Consider the following 12,555-nt stretch of genomic DNA (forward strand, 5'->3'; position numbering starts at 1 on the left):
ATCACGCGCTTCTTTGTTAAAGTGGAAGTCCTGGCCTTTCTCCTTGCAGTTAATCAGCCTGTTGCGTTTCCCATGTTTTTTCTTAGAAACTCCCAGCGGGGGGGAAACGCCCACCGCATTAACTCGCCGGGTCCTCCCGGGTCCCCCCACGACCCCGTGGCACGGCCGCAGGAGCCTGCCGCTTGTAAAAACATGTCCTGCTTAGTCCGGCTGAGTCACGGAAAGCGACGCGGCACCAATGTGTTGAAAGCCGCTCTCATTCCGACTGGCCCTTGATCCGTTTCTGGAGCGGGCGATGTGGAGGCGTTGGCGTTTGCTTGCTACAATGTACAAGACGCGGCGACTTCTGCCTCTCAACAGCATGGTAGCCTGAGCATATTGGAGACGCAGCATGAGCTCAGCAAAGAGAGCGCCAGCTCTCCCCCAGACTGCATGCTACACACGAGCACTCGATCATAGGGACTTGCATAAGTGCTCCTGCACTATATTTGTGTGTGTGTGTGTGTGTGTGTGTGTGTGTGTGTGTCTACCCTCTTTCACAAGGAACAGCCTTCAAAAACGACCTCATGAGGGGGCTGGGCCCACGATGGCAATAGAACAAGATGAAGAAGTTGTTGATGGAGCTTGTGATGTGAACAATGGTTTCACGTAGTTGAGGTTTAGAGAGCAAGAATAAGCTGTGATTAATCTCGGGCTCTAGCAAGCCTTAAAGCCACGCTGCATGAAATTCAATCGCTTCCTTCTAATAGCTGGCTGGCCTTGATCAGGCCCACATAAATTTACGCCTGAAAGGTTTACAGACCAGCAAACTACTGGTACTCCCTGTAAAACCTGTTCAAACTTCTTCAAACGGCCCTGCTGCATGGGGTTAGATATACTGCAGATCAGCGGAGTGAGGCGGGTTATTCTGAAGTCTATTGCCTGTCGTCTAGATTATGCCGCCTGGAGTTTCTACTAGACGATTTAATGACCTGAGTGAGTGTAAACCTTCAGAGACGTATTACCTTTCTGGTTTAAATCTCATGTGTTAAGTGTTGCTCATTCGTTGTGTAAAGGGAATAGTATTCCTTTAAAGTAGTTTGGGCCCATGTAGAAAAGCTACAGCTGTGCAGCATGGTATTCTTGTGCAGTATAGTCTGTAAGTGCTTGAACAGTGACCATTTTTTTATTTTTAGTCCACTTTCGTCTGAGGGTAATTCAGATTCCGGGTGCGGAATCTATCATGCCACTCCTACTATCATTTTCAACACCTCCAGGCTCGTGATTAGTACGACAGATCAATGGATCATGGATAATATTGTCATTTCCTGGTGGCAAATTCTTTGGTGACTAACTGGGCAAAGTGACACAGTTTTCACTGCACTAGACATGTTTCCCGGGGGGAATAAATGTGATCTTCCCGCCTCATCATGGCAGCCTTGGAACGGAGCTGTTTTCCCACTCCTGCTTCTGTCCCAGGCCTTTCTGCCCTCTGCCTTATCATCAGCTCAGGGAGTCTTTGGCTCGAGTGTTTGATTGGGTCTCTGGACCGTTGTACTTTTTGGCCCATCATCCTGATGTGAAGTGAAGCACCGTCCACTTCAGGACTTGTCCTATCTCAGCTGCTGGCAGACACATCACGAGTAAAGACGGCTCCTCCCGAGGACTGTGTCGCCGTGGTTCGCAGATGAGGTGACGTTCATTCCATCACTCTGATGCACGTTTAACCTTGGCCTCATCTGTCCATGCGATTTTGTCCCCAGAACTCTACCAGTTGGTTTATGGTCCTCCTTCGCAAACGGTGATCCTTCATTTCTTCAGGCCCCTGTGGTCACGCATCAGTGTCTGCATCTTGGGTAGTGTTCTTGAGCTTCATCTCTGCACACATTCACCTATTCACTCATTCACCCGCTCACTCACGTGGTCTGCCGTGTTTCGACTGCTAACCATGCGATATTGATTATTAGCACCGCTATTAGTTGACATGTGACACCTTGTGTCATGACTCTCGGATTGATTTGCCGGACCCACGATGACCTTTCCTGGCATTTCTGTTTCCTTGGCTCCTTGCATTGAGGGAAAACAGCAACAGAGCATCCAGATACAAATGCTTTGTGTAGAGCCAGTTCTAGATTCCAATGCCCTCTCTAGAGTCAGCTCTAGAGACAAATGCCCTCTCTAGAGTCAGCTCTAGAGACAAATGCCCTGTCTAGAGTCAGCTCTAGAGACAAATGCCCTCTCTAGAGTCAGCTCTAGATACAAATGCCCTCTCTAGAGTCAGCTCTAGATACAAATGCCCTCTCTAGAGTCAGCTCTAGATACAAATGCCCTGTCTAGAGTCAGCTCTAGAGATAAATGCCCTGTCTAGAGTCAGCTCTAGAGACAAATGACCTACCTAGAGTCAGCTCTGGATATGCCTCATCTAGAGTCTGCCTAGGACCGTTTGTTCTTATCTGCACCGTTTGTCCAGATATAGTCTGCTGAAGTGCAGAATCAAAACAACAATACGTATGGCGCCTTTCCAAATACTTATAGGGTGCACTGTACCTGTACATCATACAACATACATCAGTAGCAACTCATCTTCGCTTGTTCAGTGAAACACACTGTGCCCATCAAACACAACAAAACCTTGGTACCTCAGCCTCCCGTTTGGATTCTTGGGTGGTCCTCTTACCGACTCACTGGCAGACCACTTCATGCCTTTTGTTCATTCAAATTCTCTGGCTTACAATTAACAACCCTACCAATTAGCTCATGTCCAGGCTTGGCTGTGATTGGCCGGCAAACAATGAATTGTACTGTTCGCAGTGGGAGGCCTTGCTAAGAGCTGCTGTTGTGCTCTTGTTCTCTCGCTCTGCCCAGGAGCCATAACACTTGGGGGCTTCTCTCCCAGACATTCTACATCCTTACACATCAGCTTCGACCTTCTGAGTCGGGCTTTGTTGAGCCGTGGAAAGATGAAAGAGCCCCTGGTGTGGGTGGCTTCGCCTGGATTGTAGTGCAAAATGCCAACGCTTTTTCTGTCTTCAAGAAACTTTTTATGTTTATCGCTCATCAGTCTTCCAGCTAAGCCCCAGCGATGACGCAGACTTTGAAGTGTCGGGGGTGGGGGGGGCATCTGTCTCAGAATTAATAGGATAACTTGATGCAGTGTGACTCTATTATTGTACTGGGCTAGGAGTAGCATCTGCTTTGAGAACAGTCAAGCATTGAGTATTTATACCCTTCTATTCACTTCATAGTCATGTGCTTAATTCGATTATTTGATTATTAATGGGAGTTTAAAGCTGTCATGCTGTATTAGGCATGCAGCACTAAACAGGCCCTGGTTGAAAGTGCCCGTGAGCTTGATTACACCTCTGTGGTTTGCGCTGACGGTCTGCTCCACTGGCAACCTGCAGCCACAACCTGGGTTGCCATGACTGCAGCTCTTTGTGAGCGAGCCGTGATGCGTGTGGGGGCACAGATGTTTCTCAAGGCGTTGCAACATCCAGGAGCATTGCTCGATCCTTCACTCTCCCTCCAGTGGCGACCATATCTAATCTACTGTATTAAATGAAAACCTGTCCAACCTGTTTGTTTTAGAAGGCATCTAAGCAGCCTGATATCTGCGTAGAGCCAATTCACTTATACTGAAACAAACAAACAACGTCACGGCCGGCCCGCGTTTCTTTATCTCCAATCACCCTGCATATGGAAGAAGCTCGGATCTGGCGTGGGAGGAGAAGGCCTCCCTTGCGTGCTGCAATGCGACTAACCGTCAGTATCCTTCGCTTCCTATTTGGAGAGGCCGTGCCGTTGTGTCGTAGCTGGAGCTCAGCCAGCTTCCTGGACCAGAGTTGTCAACTTCCTGGACCAGGTCTACTTATCTGGATCAGTTTCTCCTATTGGCCAAGGCTATTCTCTTGCTTATTAGGTTATCCCACCCAGCACGTTTTGCTACCCAAACGTTCAGTAAGGATTCTGTCGTGGTTTCTCTCATTTTGTTGGCCTCTGGGCGGCCTCCCATCCTTCTGGGACAGTTTGGGGATAACGAGATAGCTGGTCGCAATAAAACCACTGAATACCGCATCAGGTTGCAACTGCAGATCCCCAGGAATCGGTGGAGGGAATATGGCAGAGATGGGGCAGGGTAGAGAAGGGTGGGGTGGGATGGAAAGCTGGTGGTGGGGCTTAATTAATGGATATTCCCAGAAACATTATCGGAGCACATCCCTGCCGGAGGTTGGGTTTCACATCTGAAAGCTCTAGCAAGTAAATAAATAAATAAATAATTGGAAGGTTGCTCGCGGGATCAGTTTTGCTTCAGGTCAAGTGCATCAAATTACTCTAGACCTTACAAGTGGCAGGACCATGTTGCCTGGCATATCTTCTAATTGTCTTTCCTTAGGCCCATTAGTGTCAGTGTATTTTATTTCTGTTTGCCTCTGTGGGTGATTCAGTTTGACTAGCCTAACTCTGTTTGTCACAGCGAGTACGGTTCTGTTGGACCTCAACAGACTGACAAAAAATAGCCTAGAAGGAGAATTTGAAAGCCTTTTATATTCGCAGAAGCACAGCAGAATGTAAAACATTTGAGGACATTGCATCAGTGTGCCGCCAGGGCACTTTGACAGGACTCCTTAGCGCTAATGTTTGTAGCCTGGACGGAGTGTCATAGTGTCACAGTGTCAGAGCGTCACAGTATCGTGTCTTGACGTGTTTCATCTGTTTGTATGAATGTTTGTCAGGGCGCTCTGCCAAAAATCCTGACGGCTACCATGAAGAGGCCATGAAGCAATGTGCCATAAAGCAATTATGTATTGCATGCGTGCACACACACACACAAATACACACACACATACAAGGGTAGATTTGGTATTTATGGGGCCCCAAGCAAAGTTCTTTTAAGACTTTTATTATTTACAGCAAAATACAATATTTTTCCACCTCGTACAATCTTTCCCTGTCTTATTGCATTCAGAATTAAACCACACTGGTTGCTTTTTCCTAATCTTCTTTCATTTATGGGCACTACTGGTGTTTCAAGAGTCCTAATTAGCTAGATAGTATGTCACGGTATCATTTTGGCGTCAGACAATGAAAGAAAGCGTTTTCTTTTTCAGCTAACCGCTTGTGGCCACCAGGGGGCCTGCTGATCTCTGGGCTCCCACGCATTTGCGTGGTTTGCATGGTGGTGAACGCCAGTCCTCCACTCCAGAGTGGCCACAGTCACGCCCTGTGCTACGTCCCCCAGAACAGTGGCCCCCTGTTTGATACTGTAATAATTAAACAGTGGTATCACTCATCTGAAAGTCAATGAGCGCAGGACGAGGCGGCGTAATAAAGTAGACCCTTGTCGGGGGGAATGCGGTCACTGGGGGTTGTCAGCCCGGTCGATTATCTTTGACCCGCCATGTCGGTGGAGGACGCAATTAAGCATGTGTACCAGAGGCGAAGGTCCTGAGAGACGCTGAGAGGACTAGGCAAAGTCTGCCCACTGGGTGGACATGGGATCGATTGAGCTTTCCCTCGGCTAAGATATTTTTCAGATTTCCTTTTCTTGAGCTGTGCGCTTGGAATACAAAGTAGACTCATGGGGGTGGACCGGTGAGTTTAAAGGTCTGTGCATGCTCTGTTTGTTGTTGGGATTTTTTTGTGCTTGGCAAATTTCGATGCACAGACGTGACTAAGTAGGATACTTGTGTTTGCCTGACCTCAGTGATGTAGGCGGCGAAATCTGTGCGGACCCGCGCGCTATTAGCATTCGTGCAAGAGCGCCGATTTCTCCGCGCGGCCCTGCCGGTATGCGCGGATGCAAGTGCGAGCGGTTTTTTGTGTCTCGTCTCGGCCGTGTTTATCGCGGAGTCTCTGTAGAGTGCAGAATATTAACAGTGGTGCATGGGTAACCTAAGAGACTAAGAACAGACAAGGAGGAGACGAGGGCAGCACAAGCCCGGCGCGAGCTCAGCACCTGCAAATGCCGCCGCTCCCGCCTGCACGGCTCCTGATAACTGCTCGTTTGGATCTCGGGCGCCCGGAGAAAGCCTCACGGAGAAGCCCTCTGAGTGCTATCTTGCATGCAAAACACACTGAGGACTCAGTGACCCGTGATCACGTGAATATGGGCAGTTTACCCATAATGCAAATTTTGCTTGTTTGTTTACTTATGTAGATTATGTTTACTGTTCCCTTTCCCCCATAATTGCATTTGACTTCAAGGATATGATGAAGAATAGTTCCAGAATGTGCTACACAGGCAGTGCATCTTCCTTTTAGTCACACTTTAGCCTATAATTATTTTTTAATGTGTTTGTCAAAAAAGCATAGATAGTGAAGGAGTGTCTTGATGCTCTCAAAATTGTAATTATGAATGTACACATGAATAATCTTTAAAAGAAGGGTGTCGAAGAGATGACAACTCAGCAAGACCAATAATAGAAATTTTGTGTAACTGGATTCACTTCAATTGAGACACGTAATCACTGAGTCACAGGCGCTCAGAATACCTTTTAATATCAATCTGTCGCAATTAACCATCCCTCAGTAAGTCAGCCAATAAATTTGAAGTAGTTACAAATTCTGTTTGATTTTATTTGTGTCTGATAAGTTGTTAAGACTGCTAGTCTCTCTCTCTCTCTCTCTCTCTCTCTCTCTCTCTCACTCATGCAATCTTTCCCTGAGTGATGTTTTTAATTGCAAGCAACCCTTGTCGTCTTCTAATTTCAGATCTTGTTAATGCCATTAATAATGTACGGATATTCTAATTAAAATCTGCCTCGACCGTTTTACAGTGTAAACACAATTGATCTTGTGTTAATTAAGTTTTAAACATCATTGATGAAATGCAAAATCGGCAGAGAATATGGAACACCCCGTCGATGCCTCCCACAGCAACTCGATACGCAGAATGTTACACTAATTAAAATACTTTCCTCCTTCTGTTTTTCTCCAGTTCAGGGCTGTTTATTCTAACGTGTGCCCACAATTAACACTGGCGTTACATCCTGGATTTCTAGCGCTGCATGCGTGTACGTGCGTGTACTTTTCAGTGGATGAGCATGCTGAGTCTTGGAGCATTTTTCTTTGCGCAGCATCCCACAATAACACTGCCACTACTGCGCCAACTTTCTCTTGAGCCGTTAAAGTGGCGAATTCAGGTCGCTGGTAGATAGGCCACTGTGCCTGCAAGGCTGGTTAGGCCACTGTGCCTGCAAGGCTGGTTAGACCAGTGTGCCCGCAAGGCTGGTTACGCCACTGCACCTATGAGGCTGGTTAGGCCACTGTGCCTGCAAGGATGGTTAGGCTACTGTGCCTGCAAGGCTGGTTAGGCCACTGTGCCTACAAGGCTGGTTAGGCCACTTTGCCAGCAAGGCTGTTTAGGCCAATATTCTTGCTGGGCTGGTTAGGCCACTGTGCCTAAAGGGCTGGTTAGTCCACTGTGCCTTTGAGGCTGGTTAGGCTACTGTGCCTGCAAGGCTGGTTAGGCCCCCATGCCTGCAAGGATGTTTCGGCCACTGTGCCTGCAGGCTGCGCCCAGAAGTTTGCTTCACAGTGCTGATGCCTTTCTCGCTTTGCAGGTTCACAAGAACATCGGGTTGGCTTAGCTGCCCTTTTCCTCATTGCTAATCAGAAGCATCCACTGGGTCGCAGTGGGTTAGAATCCACTGCCACTAACGCTTTTTAGAAAAGATTTTAGAAAGAGTGAAAGAGCTCGAGTGGGGTGATTTTATTGATGAACCTTGGCTCCGTATGTAAACGAAGGCGATGTGTAGACACCAATAAGCAAGAGAGCATGTCCCTCTCTTCACAAGCCCCATCTCCCCAGAGGGCGTTTTGTTGGAGTTTATCTGGGCGAGGAACCTGACGGGCTGTCCCCCGTCATACTCGAGCCGCAGACCCTAGGAGAGATTCCTGAATCACAGCCTCTGGTTGCCTGCCATTGCCCCTGCTGGCTCTTAGAGGTTCCAGGGCCCAAGGGGCTCTGCGGCCCAGGGGGAAATGCCTGCCCTGGCCCTGATCGGAATTCATCCGCTAGCTGCATGGCTGCAGGTGGAAGCGTGGGTCTCTGATCGTGGAGGCTCCAGCCACTATGAAATTACATCAAGGGCACTAGTGAAATTTAAAACTGCATCAGTGATCATGCCCAATACTGCACTGTTTACTAAAGCAAATATAGAAACACAAGGCTTGATGTCAGTAAGCTGTTGGTTTCCATGCATGAGCAGATAAACTGTTCGAACAGAGCAGCACTGTACACATGGCATGAGTAGTGTGACCATTAAAGGTTCGAGCAGCCCTGTGTGTGTGTGTGTGTGAGTGTGTGTGTGTGTGTGTGTGCGCGTGTGTGTGCATGTGTGTGCGTATGTGTGAGTGTGTGTGTGTGTGTGAGTGCGTGTGCGTGTATGTGTGAGTGTGTGTGTGAATGCGTGTGTGTGCGTGTGAGTGCGTGTGAGTGAGTGCGTGTGTGTGTGCTTGAGTGCGTGTGAGTGTGTGTGTGTGTGTGAGTGCATGTGTGTGCGTGTGTGAGTGTGTGTGTGTTTGTGTGCGTGTATGTGTGTGTGTGTATGTGTGTGTGAGTGTGTGTGAGTGTGTGTGTGTGTGTGTGTGAGTGCATGTGTGCGCGTGTGTGTGTGTTTGTGTGCGTGTATGTATGTGTGTGTGTGTGTGTATGTGTGCGTGTGTGCGTGTGTGTGTGTGTGCGTGTGTGCATGTGTGTGTGTATGTGTATGTGTGTGTGTGTGAGTGCGTGTGTGTGTGTAGTAGCGCTTCTGGCTTTCCCCTTTTCTCTTTTCCTTTCTGATCTTTTCAGCTTGCTTCTTGGCTACGTGATTTCGTATCTGAGGCAGTGATCCTCCCTGCAGGACTGTATTTCTACTTCCACAAAACCCCCCTGCTGTCTCGTGTACGTGCGCCAAGCTCCAGCTTTCACGAAAACCTCGCAACTTCATATCACTCTTTCTTTCTATCCTTTCTATCCTTCTATCCACACCGTGCAATCTCTTTTCCCGTTAACCAAAGGGGCTTTACGAACTGGTGCGTCTCTGTCGACGGGGTGCCGCTCAGGCTCAGACCACCTGAAGAGGGCACCTATGAAAGCGTGGCACCGACCTCCGGCGTCGTCCAGGGCCACGTGTGTGTCGGCAGGGTGAAGGGCAGGCGCGCGGCCTCTTCACCTTCTCGTAGGCTTTTGCTTTCCTTGTCCGTCAGAAGCTTTGCACACTTTGGCATTTTGGAACGCGCTCTGTATTGGGTAGGTGAGGTCGGGAGGTTTTCTAGTCATTCGTATCATTTATATCCGCGCAGTTTGTGTGCCGAATAAAGGAGGAAAAACATCCTTTCTTTCTTTCTTTCGCTCTCTCTCTCTGTCTCTCTCTATAGAGTAGTGACGAGGTCGGGCGTGGTCGGCCGCCTTGTTCCAGGTCAAAAATTCGAGATCGGATCACCAGCGTCAGAGTGTCTCCTCGAGCTCGCGCTAATGCGCTGCGATCCAACGACGGCATCATGCCGTGAGGTTTCAGCTGCCAGCAGGTGCGTGCGAGGATGGAGAGCTCGTTAATTCCAGGGTAATTCAGGCGATAATTAACGCCCGGCACTTTCATTCGCTTTAATTGTTCTCCCGTAGGGGGGTCGCTTGGTCTTCCCACCTGCCTCGTCGGAGGACGCGAGCCTCCAACTCGCCTGATGACTTCAATCACCACTATTATTAAATCTAAAAGCAAAAGGAACAATTTAAAAAGTCAAAAAGGTTAAAAATGCAAAAGGATTATATAACATTAAAAAAATTTAACAATATGTAAAAAAAAAAAAAAAAGGTATTTTAAAATTCTCAAATTTCTTAAAGTACCCCACAGTGCAGACCAATTTGTGGGCCTAATATTAAACTTTAAAAGCCTTTGGCTATTGCATTACAAATGTTTTTATGCTCAAAAAACACCTGTAACCTCCTGGCCAGCAGGGTGCGCTATTGTTATACCCTCTACCGTTCAAAGCTAGGGAAAAACCCACAAGTGAGAGCACCACATGTGACTTCTTGGACAGGCACAGCTTTTAATTTATTACATATGTTTATACTGTGTACATACCCCTACAGGGTTAATCCCGGAGCGCGGTGCTAATCCGCTCAACCTGCACATAAACAGATTATCAGGACTGTGGCGAATGTGTGTGACCTGGTGTAATCCAGGGTAAACTTGAGACTAAGAACAGCTGCCTGAAAACAGGCCGCGCACACACACACGTCATGCGGTTGTGCCCAAACACTGGTGTGGAGGGTTCAGTGGAAGGCAACCTTTTCATCATACAGAGTGAATGGCTCACGTCTATCAGTGGGGTTGTCCGTTCTGCGCCGACCGGGGCTTTGGGAAAGTGGTGCTATTCCGTGTGGTCCGTGTGTGTAGGATTATACCAGATGTAACGGTTTAATGGGCTTGGGGGGGGGGGGGGGGGTATAGCAGAATGAAATTCATTTCAGCGGAGGATTGTGCAAATGTTTGTGTTCAGATCAAGCTCACCAAATTGTAAACAGGCTTCAACACAAGGGTAATATCACCCATATGTGTTGTGTGTGTGTGTGTGGGTGTGTGTGTGGGCGTGTGTGCGGGCATGCATGCGCGCAAAAGAGAGCAAATGAAAGTGCGGGGTTTTTTTTACATTTTTTTTAATGTGAGTGTGTGTGAGTGAAGGCAAGGGCTAAATGAAAAAGTCACACACTGCCAGGCTTGGCAGCACTTCTACAGACAGGCCTTTAGCGTTGAACAAAGCGGCTCTGTTCTCCGGAGAAAGTCCTCCTTTATTGGCCTGGAGTGGAGGCGTGACTGTTGGGTCGCTGTGCTGAGAGGGGTCACCAGCACGAGCTGCTGTATTTGTTCGGGGGGAGAAGGGGTGTCATATCGCCAACTGCTTTCATCTGAGGCTCAAAAATGCGACACCCTGACATGAAAGAGCACACCCCCCCCCTGCTCGATTTTCTCTCATTCCCTCTGTATCAGGGCAGTATTTTATATATAATTCATATGTTTTGCCTGAAAACAGCTCATATTCAGTGGTGTTGGCTTTCATGTGGTGAGTTTTCATGCCATATTTTCTTCCTTCGACTTCCTAAGTCAGGTGAAGTAATTTGTTTACTGTGGCACAGGGTGTGTGTGTGCCTGCGTGTGCGTGTGTGTGTGTGTGTGTGTGTGTGTGTGTGTTTGTGTGTGAATGAGGAAATGCCTCACCTTTTTACCCATTGATAACCCCTGTTTGGGAGCACCGAACGAATATTTTATTCCCAGTTTATTCCCAGTTTTGGTTTGCTTGGCTCAATTTCTGTGATTTTAAATCATTTCCCAAGAGAGGCAGCACTTTTTGAAAAGTTGCAGAAAGAAAAGGGATAAAATATATAGACTGTTTACAAAACATCAATTGAAAAATATCCCTCCTGGGTATTTAAGTGGGACAGAAATATGTTGCTCTGCCAATGAAAAGCAAGTTCAGTGAGAAGAACGGCGGAGAAAGATGAAACTTGCCATGCAGAATCGAATAATAAAAATCTCTCCATTAGATTGCCGTTCTTAACCACGGGGCGCCGTGCCTCTTCTTACGAACACAGAGATTGTTCTGTGTACAGTGCAGTCCCTTCAGAATATTCCCCCTCTCCTGACACTGTGTGATTCTGTCACGCTTTCTCTCTCTCTCTCTCTCTCTCTCTCTCTGTCTCAGATATAACTCAGAAAGCACACACATGCCTGGTAATTGCCTGCCAGACGGGTGCTGCTTTCAGCCTGCCGCTCTGTGTGTGGTGGCGTTGTTTCTGTGTGTCTGTGCGCGCCTGTGCGTGCATGTTTGCGTATTTTCTTTTTTCCGAAAGGCATCCGACACGCTGCTTGATGCCGTCCTGCGGTCCTGCTCTTCTCCACCCGCACGCCGGGCCCTCGTCACCTTCTTTAGGCTTCTCCATCTGTTCACTTCACCCAAACCCCTCGCTGCCCCCCCACCCCCAACCCCACACTATTAGCCCTTCTCTCTTCTGGCATGGTCACCTCTAGTGAAGTCTGGGTGACCGTGAGGTCTGAGGAACTGTGATATCGGGGAGGCAATGAGGTATTGGAAACAGTGAGATTTGGACAACAGTGAGGACTGGGAGACAGTGAGATATGGGACATTGAGGACTGGGACACAGTGAGGACTGGGAGACAGTGAGATATGGGACATTGAGGACTGGGAGACAGTGAGATATGGGACATTGAGGACTGGGAGACAGTGAGATATGGACCATTGAGGACTGGGAGACAGTGAGGACTGGGAGACAGTGAGGACTGGGAGACAGTGAGATATGGGACATTGAGGACTGGGAGACAGTGAGTTCTGGGACATTGAGGACTGGGAGACAGTGAGATATGGAACATTGAGGACTGGGACACAGTGAGGACTGGGAGACAGTGAGATATGGGACATTGAGGACTGGGAGACAGTGAGGACTGGGAGACAGTGAGATATGGGACATTGAGGACTGGGACACAGTGAGGACTGGGAGACAGTGAGGACTGGGAGACAGTGAGATATGGGACATTGAGGACTGGGACACAGTGAGGACTGGGAGACAGTGAGGAC

At 48.2% G+C, this 12,555-nt stretch overlaps 1 long non-coding RNA gene across 1 annotated transcript; it reads left to right on the top strand.

The window, feature by feature from the left end:
- The first annotated feature begins 876 nt into the window (after positions 1–876).
- LOC145652676 (uncharacterized) lies at positions 877–9,817 on the top strand. The gene is made up of 3 exons (XR_014118940.1): positions 877–975; positions 9,343–9,492; positions 9,587–9,817. It is a non-coding gene; the product is annotated as an uncharacterized LOC145652676 (long non-coding RNA).
- Positions 9,818–12,555: the final 2,738 nt, after the last annotated feature.

This window comes from Electrophorus electricus, chromosome 20 (genome assembly GCF_041902795.1).
Source record: "Electrophorus electricus isolate QZ-2024a chromosome 20, ASM4190279v1, whole genome shotgun sequence".
Taxonomy (NCBI): Eukaryota; Metazoa; Chordata; class Actinopteri; order Gymnotiformes; family Gymnotidae; genus Electrophorus; species Electrophorus electricus.